The sequence below is a fragment of the Ambystoma mexicanum genome, chromosome 7p (assembly GCF_040938575.1).
Source record: "Ambystoma mexicanum isolate Mex_15411 chromosome 7p, UKY_AmexF1_1, whole genome shotgun sequence".
In the NCBI taxonomy this organism is placed as follows: domain Eukaryota; kingdom Metazoa; phylum Chordata; class Amphibia; order Caudata; family Ambystomatidae; genus Ambystoma; species Ambystoma mexicanum.
This window is the reverse complement of record NC_090939.1, coordinates 919,681,072-919,705,750: the sequence shown is the minus strand read 5'-3', so window position 1 is coordinate 919,705,750 and position 24,679 is coordinate 919,681,072. Positions and strand designations below refer to the sequence as shown.

The following is a 24,679-nucleotide window of genomic DNA, read 5'->3' as shown; positions in this document are numbered from 1 at the left end:
AACCTCTGCTCCTGTATTTAAGTCTTGAAGCTGGTTCTGGCAAAAAGTTCTTAATTAAAATAATCTGTGAATTTCAACAAGACTTAAACAACAATCTTTCAGCTGTTGCAACAGCCTCCACAGGTGTAGCTGCCTACAGCATTGGAAGTGTAACTTTACACCAACTACTGCTCCTCCCAGTAGAACATCAAAACAAATTATAATACTACAAATTATCAATAGAAGCTGCTACGGGAGTTCGCAGAATTCGCAAACAAATGGAGGTCATCCTGACAGATGAAGTAAACATGGTTTCCAAACTCAGGTTGGCTTTAATTCATCTCAGAATGCGAGAAGTTCTACCAACCGACTAGAATGAACTGTTTGGAGGAAAACACGTTATTGTTTTTGGAGACTTCCTAGAGTAAACACCAGTGAGAGGTTAACCTATTTTCAAAACATTAGGACACAAACAATGCCGTAACACACTCGGCAGCATTGGAAATGTAAATCTCGGGCAACATTTTTGCTACAGAGAACCAACTCAAAACATGCATCAGTCTGCAGATGTCACGTATGCTAACATTTTAAAAAACATTAGAATTGGTCTGCTTAGTAAAGATGTAAAATCCATGTTAAAAACTAGACTAATCCATGAGCTATATGGGCAAAAGACATCTGCCCCTGATGTCAAGGAACAATTAACTCAACAAAGTATAAAATGCATGTCCTTAATGCCAACCCTTGCAAGCTGTAGTCAATTCAATGATACAATGTTGAAAAAAGTAATGGAATCTATATTCTATATCAGATCCACACACAAACTAGAAGCACATTGCTTGATACTCCCTGTGTGTCCACAAGCAACAGCATGACTAAATAGCTTAGAAAAATGTATCTCCAACACAGGTGGATTAGAAAAACTTAACTATGCGTCTAAACTGCAGAGTAATCCTGAAACGTAAGCTTGCCGTAGAACAAGTTTTAGTCAACGAAGAAATTGGTACAGTTGTTGGCTTTCAAACATATCCACATGACAACATTCAGTTTGTCAACATCCACTTTGAAAGAATTGCATAAGTTAAACAAATAGGCTGCAGAGTAGCACATTTCCTTCTTTTCAAAGGGAGAACAATTGTCTCCATCTCTTGAATATGCTGTCACCATTCACAAATCCTAACCCTAGATCACGCATCCAATGACATTGGAGGCACAGTCTTCAAAGAAGGTATGAGTTGTATAGCACGTTCATGTCTCAGTACATTCAATGGTCTATTCCTAGTTAACTTTCATGCAAACAAAGTCAATGCAGACATTCCTTGCATCTTGGAATACAACCAGCTATGTGCACTGCACACCCCCATCTAGATAAGTACCCTTTATCTGAAAAAAGAAAACCTTTAAAAAGAAAACTAATACAAACAAACTATACCAGAGATCCCTGTAATACCACTAAAAAACAAACAACTGCTGCTCCATCAAATAATGCATCCACGAAACCCTCTATCTAGCCTATCAGAAGACAAAGAGACAAATGTTTCTACTCATAAAACAACTGCAGGCTAATCAAAGGATACAGAACCACACATCTCTGGTGCATTTAAATTCAACAACACATTTAGAGTAAATTGCTATGCAAATGTAGCTCTCAATCTTCTCTTCCAATGGCTGCCAATTGTTTCCAACATTTACTTAAATGGCCAGGACCAGTTATGTTTGCAAATGCTCGTCCTTCATAGAAATGCCACAAATAATCCTGACAGCACTCACTTACAGTGCCTAATGTATAAGGCAATAATTGGACTACAGTACAGGAATGGTACAATTCAGCATAAACACACAGGAAGATCCACACAAATTCCTAATGTACTTACTACAAGTACTAGAAACCAAACATAATCCCTATAAATTAAATCTTCCAGATTTCATACGAGTGGAAACCTACATGCACTCTCTGCAACCATGTTTCACAATAGCACATTCCCCCTAATGAATGAGTTGTCTATGCATCCATACAAAATTATGAATCCATTCCATTTCACCAGCTTCTCCAGAATGCAAATCATGACATATGCCCTTTTTTTTTAAAATTCACACAATCGTTCCAGCATACAAATAAACTCATAGGGCCAATATGTGATACTAATGCTTCTAAGGTACAATGCAGATGGTACCAAAAATAACAGTAAGCTTACTAGCCTCACACACGGCCAAGTATCTCTTGGCAAGAAAAACCTTCACAACAGTAGGAATAATCTACCACACTGGTGCCACAACGGCTTCAGGCCACAATACTGCAATATGTAAAAAAAAAAGATGTGGTTGATTTGAATGTAATGACACTTCAATTACTCCAAAACATAGGTTACCAGCAAATTTAGCAAATGTCTACTTAATTTTTCTTCAACCCAAATTTACTCACTAAAGTATAGTTCAATACACAGTTAGAATACGCCAACAGATTTTAACTACTTTAAAAATACCCTTCATTACATACAGTTCAAATATGCCATCACAGTTATTATTGTACTACACATCCATACTTCTACAATACCTTTTGTAAAATACAATATAGTTAGAATACGCCAACGGGTATCTAACTAAACATACCCTTAATTACAACACACTTCAAAACAAATGTCCTATCATACTTACACTCGCAAAACATATCCATGTATTCTGTAACATGTATATTCTTTAAATCCATATCAATGCCAAACACTATTTACACATAGTAGGGTTTTTTGAATCCACTATGGATTTTTTCCCCCAATAATTAATTCATGTTAATACAACAACAGTGTCTACACACACATTTTGTACCAAACATAGTACATGCAATGTACTATTTATTAGAGTAAAAAAAAGTACATCTCTATGTGCAATTGTATCCAATTAGAGGTTTTAAACTATCTTGTCAAAAAATGTATACTATCCTTTTCACAGAAAAAGAACCAGAGATTCGAGCTTTATTACCATATGCAAGTAAGTAACTATACCCAATATTATCCTATTTGTTTTCTTCACAAAGAAACTAGATTCCATAAGCACTATCCTCAATTGTACTACGTTCATAAATAACATATATACTTCAATTATATCATTCCACCATATTACAAATAATGTACACTCCCCTACAGTACCTATAATTACTACACACATATTACTATAGCATTTATGACCAGTGGCTATATTCTTGGTGTCATGGACTACGGTCATGCCCCCATGAATGTGGCCACAACCACCACAATAGAATGAAACCATATAACAAGTATGTACAATACATCTTCAAATAACAATACTCACCCACAGCCCCCCAGTCCCAATGACGTTAGTGGACATAAGTCTGTCTGCGAACAGGAAAATTGACCGCGGGCTCGGTGGCACCTGCACAGCTTTTTTTCACCTAGAAAAACAGCTCCATCTTAAATCTTTTCCACTCCCCTCCTCTTTCCAGCCACTCTTTCCATCACAAATTAAGCCCGCATGTATTTCCCATCCCTTTTTCTCACTGCGCTGTATGCAGACAAAGGCCATGGTCCACAGATCCAAAATTGCGACAGTCTCAAAAATGATGATGCACCTCACGTTTTTCAACATCCAATCAGCGAGTGCCTTTGATGTCCGCTGACAGCAAGCCACCCAGATTGGTTCAGAGGCATCCGTGGACTCTGAATAAGTATTCGAATCAGCGAAATGGAGGCAGATATCATCAATTTCTTTTTTACTTACTTTTTGGCAATTTTCTAAAAAAAACAACTGGATGGATTTACACCAAATTTTCAAAAGCACACTTTCGGGACCAAGCCGCCGCCGCTCCTCAACCAGGTTTGGTGTGAAATCCGTCCAGCAGTTTGGGCTGTAGGCGCGAGCAAAATGTTTTTCCATTATATCTATGAGGATTTTAAATGTTTTGGGACCCCTTTATAACTTTGCCCCCCCAGACGAAACCACAACAAACTTCAGATAATCATTCCGAGGTACCCATTACATTTGTTTGCAGAGTTTGGTAAGGATTGATCAAACGGTGCCAAAGTTATAAAATGCGCAAAAACTGCTCTTTCTAGGAGTCAGCAACATAACCACATGGCCGCGACTGTAGGCCATGATAGATATATAGACACACACACTAAGCGATATTGCCTGAAATTTCTTTCTTGCCACAAAGGTACGGACAAAGATGAACAAAGTAGTCAATTGTGGCGTTTCCATTATGACCTTTAAAGATCACTTGAGCGAGTATATCAGGCTTTATTCTGCAATTTATGCATACCCCATACTACTAAGCAATTAGACAGGACCCTTCCACACGCCCCTCCCCCACTATACAATATATCATACTGCATTTCTGGGACAGGTAACTGTCATATTGCAAAGTAACCATCAATTTATTTTTTAGTTGAAATCCACTCTTATTACAATTATCGGTATGCATTTTTAAACAAAACTAAAAATACTCAAAACTGGTATCCATTATATCCAAAAGTCCCTCACTTTCTTCTATTATAAAACACCATCATTTAAGGTGAATAACTTTAATACCTATTTCACAAGAGTTCATCAATGTTCTTGAAGATGCTCAAATTAATTATTAAGACTGTCTACCAGAGTTTCTCCCTTTAAAATGTTCAGTGGACAGCTTTAAAAATGGGTAAATTGGCACTGTAGTGAAAGGGTATAAATGTCCCTTGCAGTAAACCCACATCACAATGATCAACCATTATTAATACGGTAACCTCCTTGGGACCATTAGGCAGGTCTAGTACATTCCTTGACAAACCTTACTAGCAGGTTTTGTGAATCACAGTCTTGGATTTCATTGGCTGATTGTATTGCTTTATTTCTGTGCTTTATCGGTGCAGCAGGATTAGACATGCTCAAGATGCACCCCGGTAATTGGAAGTAAGGTTTAGGACTTTAGGCCTCTAATTCGGTAAAACGGCCCTGTTATTTGACATCATTGTTTTCTGTAAAATAGGGGCCCCTGACATCGTCTCACATTTCCGTCAACCAATTTCCTCCTTCGCCGCCATGGGCTCAATCGGTTATGTTGCTTTACACTTGGACAAAATCAAACCAGTTTTTTCCAGTTCCTTGGCTGCTAGTCTAAATTGCTTTGTGATCTTGTCTTCCAATTCATGTAGTTCTTCACACCGTTACAACTATTCATGGATCAGTTAGAGGGCCTCTCATTTGGTGTTTAACCAGTGGTTAACCGTATTAATCCGAGATGTTTCCGCCTAGCCCGCTCCACTAACACTAGTACTTGCACTGATACAACTGCTGGGATTAATTCAATTGATATAATTTTAGCAAGATTATTTTACCAGTGGTGGCTCCTTCTGTAGTCTCTTCGATCAAGGTAATATTTGTTGGTCGGTTCATCCTTGTCCTCTTAATTAATGTTGGCGCTTGGAGTACAGGGTGATGCAATTGATCGTACTAAACTTCACTTAAAGCTTACTGATTAACTGTTTTGGTTACTCTTATCTTTAGTTCCACATTTTTCTTTCTGGGATATATCTTCTGTATTGAATAATATGTATTAAATATTTATGGGACCTGCGGGTTTATTTGAGGATTGAACATCTTAAAACCCTTTGATTGCACTTTAGATTGTGGCAATTCTCTCAAACACAGACATTACACCAAGGAGATTATGAAGTCCAGATATTTAACTATCAGCATCTTTAGTGGAACACCTTCCCTTACTAACATTATTGTGTTCCTAGTGCAGGATTACTTTTTTTAGCACTTCTGTGACAAAGGCAGTCCATTTATTCCCAGCCTCATTTTCCAAAATTAGCTGTCAAATCCTGTGGGCCAGAACCAGTTATATATTTTCTTTGCTTTAGTACCATACCCTGGTTCTGTAGGTCAGATTTCTTTGGCAGATACCTAGGGATTTAGTGTCATGTCCTGCCCTTTTATTTTTTCTCATCTTCACAGTAGACCTTCACTGCCTCTTTCCCAGAACGTACAGTTCGTTCAACCCCATTTTCCGTTATGGAAAAATCTTAAACAATGCATTTTGTTTCTGGTTTTAGTCTGGGCCCTTCCTAGGTTTTACCCCTACTTTCTTTGTTGAGATGGTTCCAGACCGTTCAGAGGGTACTACCTCAGTAATAGTCAAGTCACCATGGGCGACAGTGGTTTCACTGCAGACTAAATTAGGCTCCAATACATTAGAAGGGTTGTTTTTAGCCTCCAATAAGGAACCACTTGCATTCAGGTCTGCTGCATTAATCTGAGCTTCTAGTTGGCCAACTACTTGTTTCAAGTACATGTCCATGTCCATGTGCTGTCGACCTGTGTGAGTTTGGGTGCAGATGTACATGATGGAGAAACAATTGCTCATCTCTTACCCATTGGCCTTTGTATTGGTCAATGTGTTTCTCAAAACAAAGTGCATTTAACATCTACACCTACTTTGGTTAGGGGCATTCACAGCAAGCACCAAGGCTCCTCACCATTCCAGGGCCCCAAGAAATGTCTTCACTCAATTAACTCAGTTTGTGTGTGGTCCAAATCAATAATCTATGGTTCGACTGTTGTAGTGCTGCCACAAATTGTGCCATATTAATTATAGGAGGATAATCAGCAAGACCACCATTGACACCCACTGTCCCAAAGTGGGTAATCATTTACTTGACCAGAAGGACAACGCGGGAGAATGTCGCATTCATCAGCAGAAAGAGCAAATAGATAACTGATAACCAATCTCCTGCAATTGTCTGCCATTCTCTTTTTATACTATAAATGTTTAAACATTTTGCACTCACAAACCATCTGATTTTTAAGTCATGCTTTTAATAATAAACAATTTACTTAAATTCAGAGGTTTTACACATTTTCTATTAATACACACCTTTATTCATTTTAAAAAAACTGTTCAATGTTCTAATATATTTTTAAAATAACTAAACAGTTAGGTGTTTTAAAATAAAAGTCCAGTTTTAAAAATAAAGATTCTCAATATTTTATATTAAGTTTTCAATGTTTAAATTGGCAATACCAATTTGTTTAGTTTAGGTTGCCTTTAGAACTAATAACCCCAGCTTCATTTTGCCTTCAAAGACACAAGATAAAAGGCCAAAGACACATCAGAAAAAGGATTTTTTGGGGGTACTTTTCGTTTTGCTTTTATCACTTGAGATTGTGTTTGAGCATGACCTAGCCAAACTAAGCTAGTCCTGCTTGAATTGCAGTAGCGAGAAACCAACTTTGTTCACATTTGAGAAAATCTCGAGACTGGAACAAAGGTGTACGCTGGAACAGTCCTGCTTGTGACTGTACAGCCTGACCTAATTCTCTCTTGTGAGTGAGAATTAGGTCATGGATCATGACCCTATGTTGAACGCCACAGAGGTATACATGATTGCAACATACATTAAGTAACAGGAAATTCTGTAATTTGCAATTCAAGAAGAATATTTCTAATTATATTATTTATTGGAGAGACAATTTAAGTTATTCAGCATATCTGCCACAAGTACATATTTCTATTGAATCAGGACTCCTACTGCTTCACCTTGTGTGCAGGGGAATCTGCAAAATTCCAGTCCCGTATACCTAGGTGAGGGAATTTTACTAGGGTTTATGTTCTGTAGCAGAATGAGCTGAAGACAAATTGGTTTTAACTAGTTCATATACAGGGACTCGTACAATCTCTTGAAAAAGGTAACTGTTTTCATCTCTTTTTGAGTCAAACAGAGAAGATTTGAACAGCTAGACCATTAGTGACAATTCCAGTGTGCCCTTAACTTTCATGTCTTTACCCATCATGACTTCTTTCTGTTCTTGATTGGTGCATGTCCTGGATGACAATCTATATTTGCTTCAAAAAGGCAAAGCATTTTATAACTAGGCAATACTTTGTTTGAACCTCTTTCTTTGAAATGTATGTGGCACCTGGTCCAAAATGATGACCTCCTAAAATGTGAATGTTCATGTCCCATGGTGGCAGTCAGCACCGTGTGTTCCCAAATAATGCTGTAAGGTACCATATGCCCGCAGTGGTGAATTATTTTAATATACTATGTGACAAAGCCCCCGGTCTCGTTCTGGGGACTTCTTGTGGGACAGCAAAGGGGGGCAGGTACCTCCACAAGCTTGAGGATGATGGCCCTGGAGGTGGTGTAATGGGAATCTCCTGGTCACCCCCACTCCGATCCCTCTAAAGGTGGGGTCTGTCACACTGGAAAAAAAAGGTGCTGTCTCTTTAAGAGACTTTTCTTCTGGACCAGGGCACATGCAATTGAAAGGTACTAGTGATGCAATGTTTACACTACCCTTGAATGTTAGTGCCTCGGATATGCAGGGAATGGCAACACAGGCCGACCATATTCCTTTTAAGGGAACAAAGTTCACTCTGTACCATACAGACCCCATAGACAATAGTGTCTCAAACAAACATTGAAAACATCTGCGTTACATTTGTCAGATGGTGCTAGTCACCACTGGCTGTCCTCTTAAAACATTGTCACCCTTCTTTCATGTCTCATAGTAATTTAATGTGTTGCTTTCCTTGTAGGGCTCAGTAGTGCAAGGTTGACTGGCCTCCTCATTTGGTTCTTTTAACTATTTTGCTTTTCTGGTGAGGATTTGCCTTGAGGGACTGGAGCATCAGTCATGTGCCAGGGTCCTCATTGATAGAGCCCTCCAACTGCAGCAATTCAACACTATTTCCACCTCTGCTATGTTTAGTAACCACCTCAACATTCACAAAATGTGTCGATTGCTTACTCCCCACTATGCAAAACCTCTCATATCCACCCTGGTGCTCAGCAAACTACCACTGCCCATGCATACTTCTTGGCCTTCCTCTTCTCCTTCCACTTTCTAGATAGACAAAGTCTTCAACTTCATCATCTGCACTGTACAACACACACAGGTTCTCCCCCCACTTCTACATACCGACATACCATGCTGGCTGGCTCCCTATGCACAACCACTCCCTTTTCAAGTTCCTTCACTTGGTCTACAAAACAAAGAATGGTCTTGCTTCACAGTGCATATCTGACTAGCTCGGTTTACTCACCATTTTATTGTCTCTGCTGCTACTCTGCACCCATCCTTACTATCCCATGCCCTTGTGGCAGCTTCTCTTTCTCCCTATTTGCCCTGCTCTATTGGAACCCGATGCCCATCACAATCAAAGCCAGCCCGACCGAATCTCTTCCAAGCTCGGCTTACACTTTCCTTATTTGCAAAAGAGGTAGAGCCTCCCTGTCCTCTACCCCATCCTCCCTACCTGACCCCACGTCTTCCTCCAGTGCCGCAAAAGAAATTTAGCAATGTAATTTTGTATAATTGTACATTACTCCTATTTAGTTTGAAGCATTTCCCCCCCCCTTTCCCCCCAGGTTATCTTTGTAAGTCACTGGTTGCTTACATGTTTGTTTGTCTGTCTTGTCCCTGGTCTATGGCTCCAGTTTGTTCAGACCCTCAAACTGGCACACCACTTCTTGTTAATGAAATTGACATCCCTGTCCTCAAAGCAAATACAACATAAACACACAGCAAACAATGCACTCGCACAAATGCAAGCCCGTCTGTGAACAGGCTGTGTGCAATTCGTTTTACCCAATTTGGCATACAGCGCCACACCCTCCACATCCAGGAACCAGATAATTTCACATATTCCGCCCTTGAGCTAGTCAGCATTTTCAATGCTTAATGTATTACTCTATTGTGGGCAGACTCTCCTAAGCTGAGTTCGATGTATTTGAATCAAGCCTGCTACAGGCGGAATCTACTTCTAGCACTTTAAGCAATCTTGCACCTGAATTAAAAAATCATTTGTATTCTTTCTTGTTAAGTCTTCTAGAAATCTCATTTTATACAATGTTGGGACCTTACTTTTGTTTATTGTTAGATTTTGTCTGATGTTTTCCAAGCACGCAAGGCATAGGTGGAATTAATTTGTAGCATTACAAGCAATTGTTCACGAGTCCCTCAAGTATCATGTTGAACTCTTTATTCCTATTATTCGAAATCCTGTCTCAAAGAATCTGGGCACCTTACTCTGCATTTTTTTTAAATCTACCCTTTTAGCCCCCTATGCAGCGATATGTACGTGTAACTTGTTTTTTTGCTCGGTAAATGTTTTATGGAAGACGAATTTCTGAAGAAACCTGAAATTATGAGAATATTTATTAGGGTGGTCGGTTATAATTTCGGAGAAAAAAAATGTCGAAAGACAAAAATGTCGAAAAAATATCGGAAAAAAAAGTCGAAATCTTTTTTTTTTAAAATAAATATTTATTTTGGGGTCCGGGAATAAGAATAATGGGTAAAACAACATTTTTGTATTCGAAAAAATGACTATAAACCATTTATTAAACACTAGACTTTCCCCCCCCCCCCCATCTAAACATTTCGCTAGGCATTTTTCCTGAAAAACAGTACAAGATTTGTCAGATAACATAGCACTCCACCAGATTGCCAACTCACGCAGAACTCTGACTCGCTTTTGCCCGCACTGCTCTAAGCTGTCCTTTGCTTAATACTCACTTGGTAGTTAAACATCAACTAAAAATATAAAAGTTACTTAATCCCAGAGCACTTGATTTATGGTCTCTGAAAAACAGCAACATGCTGCCGCAGCCCAATTATTTCAGCACACCTTCCAGCTATATACCACATTTTGTCCCCCGACCGCCAAAATGCCAAGGGCAGCACAAGTTATAACCTTTAAGAACAATCTCAAATGTACATCTCTTATGTGCCCTCATTAAATAGTGTGACATTACCACAGCACGCAAATCCCCCTGACCCGCCCAATATATTGAAAATGGTAGTTACCGTGTGTAAGTGTGTGTGAGAGAGAGCGAGAGAGCGAGAGAGCGAGAGAGCGAGAGAGCGAGAGAGCGAGAGAGCGAGAGAGCGAGAGAGCGAGAGAGAGAATTACAGGACGTTTACACCCAAACTTCTGGCTTTGTGTATTATTGTGTCCGAGTGCCTGGAATGCCTGAGACGGTGTGAGGGAGCAGGATGAGCACTAGTCTTGGGGGAAGCAGGACGAACCTGTGTAATAGTTGGCACTTCCCTTGCCATTATTTCATTGAGAGTTTTTGCCCTCTCTTAACTTGCACTGTTTCTAAGGCCTAAGACTATCATTACCTAGCTTTTGGATAAACCTTCTATCGGTCCATCCATGCCGCCCGATTTATCTGCTCCTGGCCACGCCCAAATATTAGAACCCTTTTTTACTTCCACGCTCTGTTTTGAATCCCAAAACCTGGTTAACTCCTTCAAACTTTCAGGCTGGTTCCTGCCTGAGAAGAGGAATAGAGCACATACTCATGGTGGTCCTTGATAATCTCAGACTGAAAATGGACCATGCCCTCCCATTGTTCCTGACTAGATCTCAACACTGCTTTTTATATATGTATTGGTCATTTGTATGGCGGTTATACACAAGTGTTTCCAGGCGCCACAAGACAAAAAAAAAGGGTGGGGGCACATAGTAAAACAGTAACGGTCGTACTAGGCCTTGTGACATTCTTACTGTGCAAGTGCAGAGACAAGAAGAGTGAGGGAAGGGGAAATAAGGGGCATAGTTGGCCAGAGGACAGGGGGGCTGAATGCAGGAGTGGGGTGCTCAGGGTTGGGCAAATGCTGAGGGGAGACACGGAGGGCAAGGGGAGGTGGAAAAGGGATAAGTGTGAATGCAGGTGGACCAGATTCAGGCTAGTATGGGAAGGGTGCCCAAGGGCAAGTGCTGGTAGGGATGCTTGGGGGGTAGGGGGGGGACTGGTCAAGGAGGGCCTGGCCCCTGTAATACACATAAGGGTCCGAAACCAGTCACAGCAGCACGGGAACATTAGCACAGGAGGAGGGGTAATGAAGGAAGAGGAATGTTTTGAGGAGTTTCTGGAATTTAAGGAGATCTGCCTCAATTCTGAGGGAGGCAGGGAGGCCATTCCAGAGGGAGGCTCCTGCCGAGGAAAGGGATCTACCACCCGCTCTCTGCTTGGAGAAGCGTCTGACCTGCAGAGAATTGGAACTAGGGGACCAAAGAACTCTAGCAGGCAGGTATTTAGGGAGAGAACGCTGGATGTAGAGAGGCCCCAGGCCCCAAACAGTCTTGTGGATGATGCAAAGGGTCTTGAATTTGATCCTTGTGCTCACCGGAAGCCAGTGGAGAGATTTTACGGCTGATAGATGCGGTCCCTGGGCTTGAGACCAAGGATAAGTCTTGCAACCCTATTCTGGATTAGTTTAAGAGGGCGAATGGAAAAGAGGCAGATTGAGGAAGTGGCTGTTGCAGTAACTCCAGCCTATAGAACCAGAGCTCTGGACACATTGAGCTTCTGGGGGAAGGGCAGGAAAGGGAGAATACCTCTGAGGAGGTGTAGCTGAAAGTTGGACTGTTTGGCAAGGTCCGTGATGTGCAGAGAGAAGAAGAGAGAGGAGTCAAAGATGATATGATATTGCATTTAAAACACGCCTATACACAAGTGTTTCAAGTTGACCGCAAGATGTTTAGCCTCACAAGAGGGTGAGGGGAGGGGGACCAAGGAGGGTGACCAGAGAGTGAGGGGGGGGGAAGAGGGCAGGGAGCAGGTGTACCAATGAGAAGGATCTCTGTCTCACTGGCATTAAGGCAGAGATCGTTAGCAGAGCACCATACCTGAATAGCTGTCAGGAATGAGCGAGGAAGAGGAGGTGGTAGAGGGTGGAAGCTTAAAGGAAAGCCGAGTGTCATCATCATAATACTGAAAGGGTGGAGAGCAAGTGGGCCAGGGGGGGCAAAATTGATGTTGAAGTGCCATGGCGATAGGATAGAGCCCTGAGGGACGCCATAGGTAGAGAGTGAGATGGAGGAAAGCAAAAGGCCCAGTTGCACTTGGGAGGGTCAAACCTCTGGCAATGCTCTGGGCAACCCTCCAGACTATTCTTTGCCTGCCAAGCCACTACTTACAAAAGGGGAAAGACCATTTTAAAATCAGGCTTGGTACCACCCCAAAAGGGGCAGTCCAGCCCGAACTGCTTGGCCACATCCCTTCTGCACGAGACCACAAGCATCTCCAAACCTGTCTTTCCCCTTTCTGTAATGGCTTGGCAGGTGATTAACTGGTCTGGAGGGTTGCCCTGAGCAATTGCCAGAGGTTTAAGATTCATTCTAAACCTTCCAGCCATCACATCTTTGTTTTACTTTGTCACTCCTTGCAGAGTTATGCAGATGGGATCCAGGTTACGGAGGAAATGCATATTTCACCACAGACATCTATGATAATAGTTACATTCTGTAATTGAGCATTGATCTTACCACAGCTGGAGGGGATATCACAGGGCCGGTGCAAGCAAATTTAACTGCCGAGGCGCACAGTCAGATTGACCCCCCCATTGGATGTTGACGCCCGCCAGACACCTAACCCTTCTCCCTTTTGTTGCAGATTGTCACCACCAGCACCAGTCTCAGGAGGATACCTCAGGGGCAACCTGCTCACCTTGGAAGCAAGACGACAGAGCAACACAGGTTCGATCCCCGGGTCCGCGCTTCGAAACCTCTGGGTATTAGGTACGTTATAAATAACCCATCATATCACTTATTATTCATGTCTTCTGCTGTAGATCAGGTTCCACAATCTTCAGTCTTGCATGCATTCACAGTGTTCTGTTTCAGAAGAGTCTAATTAAAAACCGTGTCAAAATTACTGATTTATTAAACCAGAAAAGGGTAAAATTTACATTGTTATCCCCCCCATCGATATGACAGTGCAGGAAGTGGTGTGGTGACTAAATAATTTGGAGAGGGACGGAGATAAAAAATAAGTGTTTATACACCTGCTCCGATCTTCTTGATTGCTGAGGGTCCCTCACTCCCTGCATGAAGGGACACCCCTGACGCTGGCAGTATTGTAAAGTGCACTATTCTCATGTTAGAGAATCCTCTCTCTTTTTTCCTTTGTACTGTTGTATTCTTAATTGGAACAGTTTTCTTAGCAATGGATTTGTGATGATTGGAGTGTGGGGATTCTGAACAGGCAGAGAGAGAGAGGACTTGGAGAGGAAAGGCAGCCATTACCTTATGCTTACGATCTCTTTACTTGCCCAATTGTGGGTGTTCACTTCATAATACTGGCGAGTATGGAATGATGTTCTGACTGCAGTGGAGAGCAAACAGCCGACTGGACGGAAATCCACATTTTGGCTTCTTTGACAAGGTGGTGGACCTGCTGCAGCATTGGTCTTGTCTGGTGAGGGCAGAGCTTTGGAACGGTTAGCAGCGAGAGGGGAGGTGTCTCTCTTTTGCACTGACGTTGGGCTTGACTGTCCAGAGGGCAGAGGCTTACAAGCAGCATCAGGAGTAGTGCAGGGGCTTGCAAGCAGCATCAGGTGGTGTATTTTGGGAATGCCCTGGGTGTGAGCAGACATTTTGGCAGGTGTTGATTCATGTATACTTATGGTTGCATCAATACATCATCATCATCATCTTCCTTGCAGTACTTGACGTTTGATTTACTATGTTGTGCAGTGGTAAAAGCTGATCATCAGTGGTGCTGCCTACTCCAACTTGTCAAGGTACTGTGACTTACTGTCATTTTAATTATCTTGATCAGACTGGTGACGCAACTCAATTATATTTTCAAATTGCTGAGGCATATTGAATCATTACAGGAGAGCTGATAGCACACAAGGAAACAGGTCCATGGCAAATATTCCAGGTCCGCAGTTATTAATTCAACAACCTGGACAACCCAAAGTGAGATGCAATGACTGGAAGAGAGACTTTATGAAATTTGTCCTAGCAGTATGTGGTTCCAACTATTCAATCACACAGAAAGATGCGTTATTATACCGCTGTGTGGGTCATTCTGGGCAGGAGATATATAAAAGGTTGCACAACCTGTTGATGACACAATTTGTAACAGTTCTGACATTAGTATAGGCACATTTGACAAACATTTTGAGATTAAAGAGAATACAATGTAAGCCAGGTATCATTTCGGCATCAGAGAACAGAAAAAAAGGGGAGTCCATAGAGGAGTTTGTAACTGCCTTGAGGGGTGTAGCTATTAAAAGCTATTAAGTCCCGGTTTGGACATTGCTTTGAAGAGCACAGAGATCAGGTCATGATCAAGTGTACGGACAATCAAATCCGAAAAGAGACCCCAATCTGGAACATGCCAATGAAATTGCCAAGCAGGCGGAGCACACGTCTCACTGCATAATACAATTGGGTAAAGAGGATGAAAATTGTGCTGAGGAGCACAATGTTGTCTTTAAAGGCAGGACCGCTATGTATCAACGGTAAGTTTCCAAGAGAGGGTGACAAGAGAAATGACTTGTGGAACAAGGACAAGGGCAAATGAGAACCACAGGTTTAACGAGGCTGGGGAAATTCACGTGGTCAAATGTATAGGCAGGTGGAATTTTCTCAAAAAGAGGTTGTTTCAGATGTGGCAGTCTACAACAGTCGGCGAGCTGAAATGAACCGCGGGCCCTCCCTGTGATGTGGGCTTGCACTGTGTCCTGCCTGTGCATCCCACATGACCCAATGCAAAAAGCTAAGGAAGAACTCTCATGCTTCCCCAGGGGAGTGTCGGAGAACTTGGATGACTCAAGAATGCATCCATGTAGAAGCTCATTTTCTACTCTCCTTTTTGATAAAGGAGCCTGGCGGCTTGTACATCAGGGGGGCTTTGTTTTAAACACAGGGTCTTCAACCTGATTTGCTGCCTGTGCTGATTGCCGATGCCACTCTTTCACAGGGAAGGGGTGAGTTGAAGCATAAACCAATAGCCCACAGTGAATCCCACCTTCTCCTCGTTTGGGACAGCAACAACCTTCTGCTAAATAAATGTTTGCCCACAAACAGAAATGGCTCAGTCCAAAGTGGCATAACCCTACCAAGCCAGACCACCATGCCCACTACCTACAATGAACCTCGATACATTCTCTGTGTAAGCCCCTACAACTTTTAATAGGTTGTTCACAACCCGTCTGGATACTAGGTGGGCAAGGGGGACGTATGATATTGAAGTTAACATACATGGATTAGGGTCACAAGATGCAACAAAACAAGGAAAAGGTGCCTTCTGGCACTATAATCAGGTTGGTCTATGAGGGATATCATTTATGAAATGCCAGAAAACGGCATAACCAGGTTTAATGGCCAAAAAACAACATGATTATCATTTTACACCACACAAGCACAAAGACTATGAGAAATACTAACTTCCCACAACGAAACAGCAGAAAGGGCAACCATGGACAAGTTTGTGGTAGGCCATATATGAATGACCAATATTATTATATATGGTACAGCTGTATAGTCTAGTAAACCATGAGTGACGCTTTTCAAATAGCAAGAGCTGCAAAGTGAACCACTTCTATGGACTCGCATAAGACACAGAGATGTAAGAGTTTGCGCTCAGGATCACACACCTTGGTTAGTCAGCAATGTGGGCCCAGTTTGTGATTCAGGCATTTAACCACACATCTTCCCAGGTTTTGTTGATTTCATTATTGTTACGGTTTGGGTTTCATGAGCTTTAATTATATACTTCGCTTTATAGCATGTCTTAAAAAGGCACACACATTACATATAAACCTGACAAAATACAAATTGCTGTAGAAAAATGAGGCGCATAGAGAATGATTTTAGCTTGATTTCCCCCATTCTGAATGAAGTATTGCGGTATCATTATGCAGGTTTTGTGACCCTAGACAAATCCTTTGAGTTTTAAGCTGCAGTCATGTCACACAGCATGCAACCACCTTATGCGCCTGTCCCGTTTCTTAACCCCACCATTCGCATCTCTTAAAGTGGGACAGTCCACCTCCGTCCTCCATGTCCACTGTGTGCGGGCATCAACCTCCAAGGCAGTGGTGACGCAGCGCGAGATATTAAGAAGCACTTTCACACATGGCAGGGGGAAATTATAAAGATGTGCTATTAATATAGTGCTTTCAGTAAAGTGCTGCACATAGAACATGTGTACATACAATTATCTCCCAACCAAAGTTCGCAATCATTCATCAACCACAGAAAGATGAAAGGCTGACTTAGGCTCGCCGGGATTCGAACCTGCAATTCCACATGGAATGCAGCAGCAAGCGCTCAACCCAAAGAGCCATTTTACCGGCTTCATCAATATCAAATATCACACACGAAGCAAAGTCGGGACGTTTCCCCATCATGGACCAGATGTGCTTTGCAGCGGGGCACTGCCCATCACATCAGGGCATTCCCCCAAGATATCGGGCGGCTGGTCACCCGAAACTGTGCTGTGTGCGTGACCTTGCAGGTTGGTGTTGCTCTTCCTTCAGCCAGTGCCCCTTCAGGAATCGGATCTCGTCCTGGTGCAGTCCAGAGTCTGGCCGGTGGACCTCACATCACGCATGCATGCATGTGTCTCGGGAGGATAGCTCAGCGGCAGCGTGCTCGCCTTGGAACCAAGATGACCCACATGTTCAATACCCGGATCCGCGCATAGAAACCTCTGGGTATTAAGCGCGTTATAAATAACATACATCATATCATCCCGGAGCTGGGCCGTGCCTCGTACTGCAGGGAAGCATGGTGTGCACAAATGTAGCATGCATTTTGAGCATATTTTGTCCTGTTTTGTATAGGCTTGCTGAACTACAGTCTTTTGGCAACTTCAGAAGCGTACTGCCAGTATTGAGATCTTTACACCAAATTGTGTGATGCAGCCTCCAAAAGGCATATGCACTGTACACCAGAACACTGGCAGGGTTTAGCTTGTGACACTGCATACATCTTCAGCGACTCCTGACTGTTCACCTAACCTACAGTAACACCTTTGTTTTCTGGAACCTGCAGCTTTGTTTTTCTCATAATCTCATTACAAGCATAGGCCTAGAAATCCTGGAATGTGTTGATATATTTCGAGGACAAACCTGGGGAAAATGCTACCGATCATTAAATGTCTTACATAATAAACTGCATACTGAAGATAAGAGGAAATGCATTACAAATTAAATATATTTGGGGGTGAACAGGGGGCTGGGCGGGGGGAGGGAGTGTAGGGGGCGGGGTGGTTAGCTGATTACAGCGTCGCCTAACCTGACACTTTGTTAAATGAGTATTCAGTTTCATTTGACAATACAGCAAGCAGTCCAAAAAAACGTTAAACTATGTAAATATTGAGGGGCACATTTTTGCTAAAGTAATGGCTGTAAGCCTGTAACCGAACATAAGTACAAGGAGGTGGACATCGTCGGTAGAGATGCAGGACTGGCGCGAGGAATCCGTGCTTTAGATGGGTGCAGAAATTCAAGGACAGAGGCAGCGCTATGACAGTGGAACGAAGGGACAGCAAGACGGAAGAGCCAGAGAGACAAACTTAGACACAATGAGAAGAGTGGAAAACGGGAGGGCGAATTACAAGGATGGAACGGCCATCATTAAGCACGGGCTGGCCCCTCTGTGCAAGGACTGTCCGTTCGCAGCACAAGGCACCGCGAGCCGGCACATGAGCGCATGCTCAAACGATCAGCACTGCCTGTAGGGCGTGGACCTCAAGTTCTGCCAGCAGCACCCGGGCTCCAACTCTTAATACTTTCTCCCTTTCCCGAGACGAGGCGCAGGCCATGGCATATAGCAGTCACCCTGGGGGCTTTGCTGGCTGGAATAATTTAACGGTTACCATTACCGTGCAATTAAATGCAGAGTTCGAGTCATTTTTTTTTCATTAACGTGAACAGCTGCTTCCAAGCCTGCAGTAACAGTTTGATTTTCCATTCGTGTTTGTGCTCTGCAGACCGTCTCAGGTGTGCGGTGCTAACTGCGGCCCGAAGTTCGCCAGACAGAGACACCGTAGTAGTCCAAAGAGAACACAGCAATGCAGGCCATAGATGTAAAGTACGTCATTGATTTGATCAATACACAATATGTAAAAAGGGCTTAACACCGACCCCCTCATTGTTGCGCTCTAGCCGAATGCCGACCTCGCCTAGTGCTTGCACCGGCCCTTTATCGGTGTTAGGGACTGGATACGCAAGTCAAGAGGCTTTGAACTATGAGCTTAATTAAATCGGACAGAGAAATCAAAAAAGTAGAGCAGAGCGCAAAATCTAAGAGCGTGACTCCGCACTCAGGGCACGACCGGAAACCTGACGAAGGTCTCTGGTGAGCCTCGTTTAGACTTAACCACTTGTAGGGTCTTCGTGACACCTGGGGATGTCCGTTACCACACACAAAGTGACAAGAAACAAGAGTGCCCACGTCACCTCTGAATCTGCCCCGTGTGGCCTCGCCCTTCAAGTGAGTTTCAAGTGTATGGTACCGGTGATCAGGTAGGGGCCTTAGATCTCTGTAGAAGCACAGGTTTCCTTGGCAGAGGTGCTGGGTTAGAGTGGGCACTACTTTGGAAAAGGGCAAATCTACTGTGGTTGCAAACATTGTAGGAAGGAGCAGAGCACCTTGTCTGGTCACTGGTGCTTCTGCAAAAGTATGTTCAAAGGTGGATCATATTGGAATAACCAAAATAGCAGACCTGAAATTAATCAAGGTGGAATTTTGTTTCAGAAACAGGAAATCAAATATATAGTAAACAAGCAAAGGCATGGTTTTGTTTGGGATATCTTCTACATTGGACTGAGTTTCTTTTGAATGTTGTGCTGTTATCCCTATGTTCCTGCCTCTTTTGTGTCCCAGGATCTTCACCACATCATCTTCACTGACAGACTGCTATCACACGACACCCACTAAAAAGTATTGACTTATAGTCCTCACGAATGATGCTTGGCACCGCCCGAGTTCCACTGCCACCCTTGATCTTATCCCTGTGGCAGTGCTCTCCAGCAATCAGCTTGTAAAGTGCTGACCTGTCAATTTTCTGATGGTTTGACAAGCTTCTGTCAAGCATGACTAAATGTCATGGGTTAAGAGAATAAAGAACGTAATTTAATGTGTCCAGGATAGTCCCCAAGCATATGCGTGCATCATAAAAGCAGACCGAAGTATAAACTCAACCCCAATAGAAAAATCACAAAAGATAATCATTGTGGTTGGAAAAAAAAAAAAAAGGTTTTCTCGGTTGAATGCAAACCACTTAAAAGAAGCACACATTTTCTGCCCTTACCACTACGCCTCAGGCCCAGTCGCAATGCAGTTTAGCAAGTGCCATTCTTACTCTTGGTAAAGGGAGAGTGCAAGGATAACTACTTTGACCTCATCTTCTCTTCCTGGTCGCCTGCTCTCTGGCCTTCATGCAGTGGTGCTCACGCGATCTGAAAAAATGTAGTCCCATCTCCCCACCTCTCGGTTTGGCTTACACAATTATTCTGGTGTCAATATGGCAGTTTGTGAGATTAAAAATGTAAACTTTCTTTTTCACTGCTAGTTGGGCATGGTTAACCTTTGTACACAGTAAGGAATTTTAAAGGTTGGAATGTCATATCTTTGCCTGTTGACCTCATGTGGTCTTCAGGGAAGTTTACATAATGTCCTGATCGGATGGCCTGGCATTCTTTTATAGGGAGCTTGCCTACTTCATCCCTTTTTTGCTGCAAACACGCTACCAGAGTCAGCAGCCATACAGTTCTAATGTGGTTTCCTGTTGGTTACTATTGTGCATCGTGGCACTTCGTTAAAATGTGCAGCCATTGTAAAACGTCTCACTATACAGAACTTGGCTAATTCAACATAGGGCATGCACAGCATACGCCACACGTTGAGCTGGAAAATATGCATCAAGATATGCAGTGATATATGGAGGTGGCACAGGACGTCATTGTGTGTAATGTCACACAGGCTAGCATCATGTCAATCTGCCACCGTGCCATTGACTCTTGAATGAGTTAGGAGGTCCTCTCCTGGTGGTCATATGTTCCTGACTGGGTGGTAAGGTTTGAGGAGCAACGAGAGGAACTTCGGTTGCTTGCAATATTTATTTGTATTTTTAAAGCGCACAACAGCCCGTGGGCATCGTGGCGGTTTTACAGATATGCATTGCTGGTTACATTGGGAGGAAAACTTCATGGTTACATAAGATTACATTGTGAGGAAAGCTTCATGGTTACATAAGATTGCATTGAGCTTAGTCAAGGGTTACATAGAATTTGCATTAGCTGTGAAGGGAGGAGCTTCGCAGGGAATGCATGGTTTTGAGGGATTTGCGAAAGGAGTATAGGGAGTGTTACGCTCGGAGTGCGTTGGGAAGGGTGTTACATAGTTTGGCCGCTACGTGCGGGAAGCTAATTCTGCCAGCGTTGGCTATTTTTATGGCGGGTACGCGGAGTTGGTTAGCGTAGTGGCTTCTTTTGGGGCGGTCCGAGATGTTCCTGGAAATGGTTTCAGATAAGTAGGACGGGGCGGAGAGATAGATGCATTTGTGAGCGAGGATTTTGAAGTTGATCCTTTCCTTAACTGGGAGCCAGTGTGCGTCCCGTCTTGCCTGTGTTATGTGGTCATGTTTGGGGATGTGGAGGGCAGCGCGGAGTGCATTATTTTGTATAGTTTGGAGTCTATTGATGTTTTTAGTAGAGGTGCCAGCCAGAAGGGCATTGCAGTAGTCACGGCTGGCTTCTATGGTTGCTCTTGCTGTGGAAAGGCAGTTTTGAGTGGTTAGAAAAGGTTTTATTGCGTAAACCAGTTTGGTGGTGAGGGGCAAGACAGAAGAGATGGCGCTAACTTGTCTTGACATTGCGAGTGTGGCGTCTAAGTAGACTCCCAAGGCCTTTACTGATGTGGAGACAAGTATGCTTGTGTTGTCGATGGTGAAATGAGAGAATTTAGGGTTGAGTTCGGAGAGAGTTTCCTTGGGGCCTAGAATGATGATTATCAGTTTTATCCCCGTTTAGGCAAAGAACATTGATTGCCATCCAGGTTTGGATGGTGGCATAAATGTGGGGGAGAGCTTCTGAGTCTTGGTCATAATTGCATGTGAGAGGGAGGAGGACTTGGGCATCGTCGGCATAGTTCGTGTAGGCTGTGCCGAGCGCATCCAGCATGTCAAAGAGGTTTGGTAAACAGGTTATAGAGAGAGTAGGGGCCGTACATGATCCCTGGGGGACTCCACAGTCAATGGTGGTGGGGCAGCATTGGCCTGTTCAGAGTACACTTTCATGGCCCTTCCTCCAAGGAATGATTTTATCCAGGAGGTGGCTTTGTCTCAAAAGTGGGATGCATTAGATAGGTGGGTTGCGAGTATGTTGTGGTCGACGAGATCAAACGCAGCGGAGAGATCAAGGAGGAGCAGGAGGGCTGGGTTGCCGTTGTCCATTATTTTGGGGTGATTTGGTTTTTTAAATTCAAAAGGGCAGTCTCAGTGCCATGTCCTTTGCGGAAGCCGTATTGTTTTCTGCCTAAGATTGCATTAGATTCCAGGTAGTGTTGGATTTGGTTGTGGGCGGCTTTGTCTAAGATTTTAAGGAGTAAGGGGACGGTTGTGATGGGGCGATAGTTGTTGGGGCAAGCCGGGTCTAATGTGGGTTTTATATGAGTGGGCAAACCCATGCCTCTTTTAGGCTATGTGGTACAATTCCTGAGGAAAAAGAAGCATTAATGAATGCTATAATGATAGGGGTCAGTGAGTCGGCGCATTCTTTAATGATGGTTGGGGGACAGATGTCTCCTTTGCAGGTGGAGGGTTTGATGTGCTTGAGTAAGCCCATAACTTCCTCCTCTGCGACGTCCCTGAAGATGAAGAGAGGTATTTGAGTGGGAGGATTAGGAGAGGCAGGTGTGGGAGGGGTGTTCTGATTGGGAAGGGCTTTGCGTTGTGTTAGTATTTTTTCTTGGAGCAGCCTGACTTTATTGATATGAGTGGCCTGGATCCTGGAACACCAGGTTTCGTCTTTGGTGATTTCGTCAGGGCTGGTGGCTGGAGCGATGAGATCTTTAAAGATCAAGAACATTTCCCTAGTTTTAGAGTTGGCATTGGAGATTCTGTGGTTGAAAGATCCTGATTTAGCTAGAAAGATGGCTTTTTTTTATAGGACAATGAGATATCTTTGAATTCCTTTAGAGAGGATTAATTAAGCAAGGATTGCCACTTTGCAAGGGCTTTGCGTTTACTGGTGAGCAAGATTGATAGCTCTTCCGAGAACCAAGAGTTGGATTGCATAGATTTGTTTTCTTTTTGGTTTTCTAGGGGAGCTATGGACTCTATGGCATGGGTGAGTGTGTGGGCATAGGTGTTGGTCAGAGAGAAGGGGTCGTTGGTAAAAGGAGATTTAAGTTCTGGGATGTCCAGAAGAGGTGTGAGGTTGATTTTAGAAAGTTTGTTTGAGCTTCTGACTTTGGCAGGTGGGACATAGGTGAGCACTTTGTGCGACAGGGTGGTTGGGATGGGAAAGTGAATACAGTGGTGGTCAGTCCAAGGAAGGGCTGTGATATTAGTGATGGATGAGGAGCAGTTGTGGTCCGCGATCCATGGAACGGCCTTTGTAGTGGGTTGTGGTTCCGTGATTTTATGGACAAACCCAATGTTAGTGAGTTTGTTGGCAAGTGATGTAACTGCTTTGTCCTTAGGGTGATGAAGGCCTGAGTTGAGATCACCAAGTAGTAAGGTTTTGGCAGAGTTTTTAAGGTTGTTCCCTATGGTATGGAGGAGGTGCTTTTGGTAGTCAGGTGGAGACCCCGGTGAACTGTACGTGATAAGGAGGTTGATGGTGCAGTTTGGAGAGAGAGTTAGTTTAGTGAGTTTTTTGAGCGGCTGAACTTTATAGAACCTTCATGGGTCAAGCACAACATTGAGTGAAAAATCGGTAGCCAACAGTGTTCAGCACATGAGTAATGGTGTCCGGGAATTTTAGACCCAATATTAATCTGGTCGCTTGGTTTTGGATTAGTGGTGCATTGGATATTTATTTAGGCCTAAGTAAACATTAGAATAGTTACATTTTTACACAATTAATACTTGGTTCAAGTGTATCTTCTGGGTTATCGCCAGGTTGTGGGTGATTTTATGAAACAGCTGTCAATGGTAGCACTACACAGCATGTGAAACAGTGTAAACACTGCAAGGTCCCAGAAAAGCGATTGAGGGCTCTACGGCACCAAGCAGAAGCACAACCCACAAAAGCATGCTATGCAGAGACTAATGGACATGCTTCTCTGTGGTGCACTGCTGCAGGTAGAAGGTAGGGGAGAGGTACTTGAGGCTGGCAGTGAATGGGGTTGAAGGTAGTTTGGCATGAAGTGGGGAGATTGCTGAGGGGAGATGGAGAGTGCAGCACCAGCCCACCCCCAAAAAGGAACAGCAGAAGGGGGGAGATGAGTGAAAGCTACCTTGCAGGAGCAGGATGCAGCCTTGTGAGAGCAGCCACACACATGGTTGCTCTTACATTTGTGAAATTCAAACTTAGATCCCAGAAGGGAGACCACAGCATAGTACAGGTAGATTCCCTAATGACTTTAATGGAAGTCAAGATGGAAGCATCTGGGACCATGGCCCAAACAAAGGAATCCTGTGTGCATTTTGGCAAACCCCTACTCAAAGTTTTTGCACATTTTCTGATACCACAAGTTTATGCTAATGAAGAGCATCAAGAATTAAGTGCTCCAGGTGTATGAGTTATACTATCCACAGGATTGATATTTCAGGTATACAAAACCGGGCACTTACAAATGGAAAGATTGGAAGTACTGTATTCAAAACCAGTCATACCGTGCTTTAAAAAATGCAGTCTTGAGGTTCCCTGCTAATGGTGAATTTGCAAAACAAAATTAACATTGAACTTGATATATGGTAACTCTACTGACAGAAAGTACTTG

The 24,679-nt window shown here is 43.2% G+C and overlaps 1 protein-coding gene across 5 annotated transcripts in view; it reads right to left on the bottom strand.

Moving 5' to 3' along the window:
* The window catches only part of ST3GAL6 (ST3 beta-galactoside alpha-2,3-sialyltransferase 6), a 773,060-nt gene that overhangs the window by 73,280 nt on the left and 675,101 nt on the right, over positions 1-24,679 (bottom strand). The gene's annotated exons all lie outside the window — the stretch shown is intronic.